The sequence below is a fragment of the Rattus norvegicus genome, chromosome 11 (assembly GCF_036323735.1).
Source record: "Rattus norvegicus strain BN/NHsdMcwi chromosome 11, GRCr8, whole genome shotgun sequence".
NCBI lineage: Eukaryota > Metazoa > Chordata > Mammalia > Rodentia > Muridae > Rattus > Rattus norvegicus.
In genome coordinates, this window is record NC_086029.1 from 91,823,363 (window position 1) to 91,828,753 (window position 5,391).

Below are 5,391 nucleotides of genomic sequence, written 5' to 3' on the forward strand. Positions count from 1 at the left end.
TCCTCCTGGAGTTGCTCTCTCACAGGCATTCAAGGGTTATATATGAACTATCTTACACTCCCAAAGACCCAAGGTATTACCATTTGGCCCTGCCTCCTCAATGCTTCACTTTCTCCCAGCAGAGATACCCTGGACCATGGCTTTAATCCCAGTGGACCCTTGGGGGATACTTAGACAATTCCAGAATCATAGCAAGTAGTATCTGAGACTGCAGTGGGTCCTTAGAAATGGCCAAGAGACCTGCTTGGAGGAAGGGGACATTACCAGAGAACCAAGTGTGTTAGCACTCGTCTGTCAAGCCTGTCTCTGGGGAGATAAGACAGGAAGATGCTATGACTTTGAGGCTAGTCTAGGCTACACAGCAAGTACCAGGCTAGCCATAGCCTACAGACTGAGACCCTACCAAAAAAAGGAAGGAAGGAAGATAGAAGGAAGAAAGGAAGATGAAAGGAAAGAAGGAAGATGGGAGAAAGGAAGAAAGATGGAAGGAAGATGGAGGGAAGAAAGGAAGGAAGATAGAAGAAGGAGGGATGAAACAAAAACTTAAAAAAAATACAGGCACAGAATAGGGAAAATATTTGCAATACACGTGACTGATAAATGCTTTAGAATATATAAAGAATTCTCCAGATAAGAATAAAGCAAATCTACATTTTCAAATGATCTATTGTTATTCATGCCTATGAGTAATGAGTTTTGTCTACATGTACACCATGTGTATTCATGTTCACCATGTGCATGTATGCGCACCATGTGTATGCCTGATGTCCTAGGAGCAGCAAACGTGTCAGAGTCCCTGGAACCAGAATTACAAACAGTTGTGCCAAGTGGGTGACGGGACCCAAACTCAGGTCCTCTGCGAGAGCCACCAGGGCTCTGAACTGCCAAGCTATCTCCAGCCCCACTGGGTCACAATTGGAAAATTGGCAATCACTTCCTGTGGGGACAGGAAGTGCCTAAAAACACTGCCATCACTGATTAGGGGAGAAATGAAGTAGAACCCAGCCTGCCAGTCTATTAGAGCTGCCACAACCAGCAAGACTACCCAAGACGCTGGCCGCCTTCAGCATCACACATTCCTAGTGGAAATGTAAACTGATAAAATCTAATCCGGAGAGTTAAATAGGCATCTACTTCACAATTCAGCAGCCCTATACCCACGTACACAGTAATAAAAACGTGTTTATATAACCGGCACTAAAAACTATGAATTTCTGTACAATTTCTGTATAACCGGGCCCAGTAGTAGAACACATTCTTAGCACGCACAAGGCCTGGATCCAACCCTTAGCACTGATAAACAAACCCAAAAGACCCAGAGTGCCCTAAAACTGAACACAGTGTTCTTCAACTGTCTCTACCCAGCATGAAGAAGTCAGGCATGGCACCTAGATCCTGGCACCTATAGGGCCAAGGCAAGAGGACGGTCATGAGTTTAAGGCCAGCCTGGGCCTCAGAGGGAGATTCTGTCTCAAAACAGAGCAGAAAACCACGAGTAAATAAACACTGGAAACACTCTGTATCTTGATGGTAATACTACAACTGTATGCATTAAAAGATGAAGTTTACTCTCCTAAGTTATACCAAATAAGCTTGACTTGGGGACCACAGCTGTTGGATTTTCTTCTTTCTGTTTTCTGGTCCCAAGATTCTGGTCTCTCAGATGGTATAAAGGAAGAAATCAGGAGATGCTGTGCTCAACAGAGCGCCGATCTCAGCCTTCGGTGAGAATTTCCACTCTGTTGGCCAATACTAGCTAAGTAATTAGGTAAGTATTGAGTAATACTAGCTAAGTAATTATTACTAAGGAACCATTAACAGTTTAGATGTGTCTCAGAACCCCAATCTTCACTAGGAATATACATTTTCAAAAATTCTGTAACGTGCGCCCATTTTATATTTTTATTTTTTTTAAACTGTAACCAGCTTTATTAAAGATACTTTTCATAAACAATCATGCTATTTCAGGCGGGACATGGGCAGACAGTCAACAATATACAAGAACTTCCAAATTCCCTTCTTGTATAGACGACCAAAATCTGAAATCCACTATAAAACCCAGTGAAGTCTTCATTCAGTGCTTTGAAAAGGGAAATAGCTTAGAGTGAGGGTTGACATTTCACATTAAGGAAGTTGTTTAACAACTTTCCACAAGCCGACCCTGACTGTCAGGAAGTGAACATGGCAGAATCATGAAGATCCACAATCTTTTATAAAAGGAACCAGCGCTCTTCTGAGAACACTCGAGGAAGTCACTGCAAAGTCCACATCGCCCAGTAGACTAGAAAACCAATTTTGGGGGTGAGGCTCCAACAGGTCTCTGGTTTTAAGGGAATCAATTAAGTCTATGTTGATGGTACAGGGGGAGGGAACAGGATATAGAAATGAATTTAGAATTTCCCCAGACCACAAGGCCTTTTTTTTTTTTTTTTTTTTTTTTTTGCCTTGGTGGCCACCTATACAAGACTAGGATGTCTCTCCTGGAAGCCAAGAGGAACCTTTTGAAATTATCAAGGAAAGAGGTTTTCTGTCCTCAATTCAGCTTGGGTGATACTTTGTTGGTGACACATGATCCTCCCCCTCCAACAATGAAGTGTTCCGTGTGCTAACAATATAGTTTAAAAAAAAAAAAGTAAAACAAAATTCTGCATTTTTATAAAACTTGATAAAAAATAGTATTTCCAACTGTGCAGTCTCCAGAAGTACACAGTTATTGAAAATGCACACTCGTCACTCGGCCTCTCCAGCACCGTCCGCTTTCTGGGCCTGGTCTGTGTTGGCATCTCCGTTTTCTGCAGGATTATTCGCATCCTTACCGGCGTCCGCCTTCCCCTTCTTCCCCTTGGGTACCTTCTCTCCCTTCTCTGCAGGGCCGTTTTAGGCTTGGGCTCTGGCTTTGAAGGAGCAAGGGTAGCAGACCACCTTGCAGATCTCCTCTGTGGCTCGTCCTTCACCTTGGCTTTGTCTCCTTTAGCATCCCCTTCGGCCTTTCTTTTGGGCACGGCAGCAGCAGGGGACGTCGGCGCTGAGCACGCGTTTACAGCGCGCGCGCGCGCGCGCGCGCGCGCGCGGGTGCGGGTTTGGGCCGTCCGGGGGTCGTCCTCTCTGCTTCTTCCGTGCCCATTTTCGCTTAAAGAGACAAACATTAAATGGACCGTGTGGGTTCTGAGCAAACAGGCATAGTGCATTTGCATATGTCCTGAACCCGTGCAGGGTGATTCCTGAATAGAGGACAAATCTATGTTCCTGCAAGCGTATGCAGTGGGATTATGAGTTATATCACCATAGGAGGCGAAAAAGTAAACATAAAAATTATGAGACATTGATTGTTTTGATAATGTTTGTACTAAAGTTATAGTTTTTAACTTAAAAATTGGTGGTTTGATTGTTTTGAGACAAGGTCTCACCGTGTGCAGCACTAGAACCTTGGAACCTGGAACCTTGCTATGTAGACCAGGCTAGCCTCCAAACTAAAAACCACCCATCTGTCTCTGCCTCCTGAGGGCTGAAATTAAAGGGTGGCCCCCACCATGCCCAGCTAATTTATAAAAATGTAAACATGAACGCACATATGTATACGTCATGCTGTTAACGTGTGTGTGTGTGTGTGTTTGTGTGTGTGTATTAAAAGCTGCTAATGCTTTTTAACTTTTAAGAGCATAAATGTCCTTACTTATATAACAAGTAATACACACAGTCTGTAGAAAGTAGTAACCTCTTAGACCAGTGGTTTTTAAGCTTCCTGATGCCGTGACCCCTTTAACACAGTTTCTCATGTTGAGGTGACTCCAGCCATAATTTTTTTTTTTTTTGCTACTCCATAACACTTTGCTACGGTTATAAATCACAACGTAAATACTGTGTTTTCTGATGGTCTTGGACGACCTCCCCACAGGGGTCAAGACCCACGTTTGAGGGGGAAGGCTGGCTCAGAGCATTTGCTGCACATGTACCACTCTTCCAGATAGAAATATTTGCGGCATTCTTTTACAGAGATGGGCTGGGTTCATCACACTTTGCAACATGCACTTTCTTCTTAATAGTATTTATTATCCCAGACTGCTCTCCGTCTGCACCCACAGGCAGTCTGCCAGAGACTGATGTAGCCTTGCCACCCATCTGAGAAGTGCCCCATACAATAGGCAAGCATGAGTGTTGTAGGCTGACTGAAGAAAACAATGCATTTTCCTGCAGTGTCTCCAGTCTCATGGAGGCTTCGGGGGAGGTGGGTGGGCGGGATAGAAGGGGTTCTTTCCTCAGGAGCTCCTCTGCCCAGAGCTCTGCTGTCAGCCGCTGACCACACCAAGTGTCATATTGGCTCAGCTGAGTTCAGGACCAAGCAAACTGAATAAGGCTGATACTGCCTATGCTTCAGACCTCCTGGTCTTCCAAGATGGCTGGCTATGTCCCGGCTCCAGACCCCAAGGCCATAATAACCACTCAGCACTCACCTGTCATCAGGATTCCTCACCTTCCTCAACTGAGAAGAGTGACTAGACTAGTAGCAGGACAGCACTGTGTGGGTGGGGTCTGCACTGCGTGGGTGGGTCAGTGCTGCATGGGCAGGCCAGTACCACTTGTGCAGGATAGCACCCCTAGGGAAGGAACAGCACCGTGTGAGCGGGGCTGGCATGAGCAAGAACAAAGGTCACACTGAACAGCAGTGGGCTTTGAGAAGGAGACACTCGGGCAGCCACCAGAATAGCACAGCTCTACAATTATCACAATGGTGGCCAGAGGAAGGAAAGGTAGAAAGGAAGGAGAGAAGGAAAGATGGAAGGAAAAAGAAAAAGACAGGAAGAAAGGAGGAAGGAAAGGAAGGATAGAGGGGGGAGGGAGAAAGGAAGGGAGGAATGGAGGAAGGGAGGAAGGGAAGGGGGGAGGCTGTTAGGAGATAATTCTTTTCCAGTAGACAGGACAAAAGTTTAGAAATAGCTTTTCAAAAGTGAAAGCAGTGTGCAGTGTCACACACCTGTCATCCTGGCTTTCAGGGGCTTTAGGAAAATAGATCATTGTGTGTTCAAGGCCAGCCCTGTGCTGCCTAGTAAGACCCCATCTCAGAACAAACGAACGAACAAACATGTTCACTGGTTCATTGACAGAAATCCAGATGTAAATGACAGTGAAAGTGGGAAAGAAGCTGACTCTTAACACCCGTGAGCAGCGAGCGCTCCTTGCTGCAGAGCCTTTCCTTCTGGTCTTCCCGTGTCCACACAAACAGATCCTGCCGCATTATCAAGGTACAGCTCTTTCCTCTGGATCTGGAAAGGCATCTGTCTCCAGCTCTAACTCTTCTACCCTGCTGAAGAGGGACAAGACGGGTGTACGTGTTGTCCAGCAACCCAACCCCCTTCTTACCCCTCTGAGGTCTGAGGTCCCTGTCCTCTCCCT

General features: G+C 45.7%; 1 pseudogene; it reads right to left on the reverse strand.

Moving 5' to 3' along the window:
- Positions 1 to 1,888: 1,888 nt before the first annotated feature.
- On the reverse strand, positions 1,889 to 3,188 carry Hmgn2-ps1 (high mobility group nucleosomal binding domain 2, pseudogene 1; annotated as a pseudogene).
- Positions 3,189 to 5,391: the final 2,203 nt, after the last annotated feature.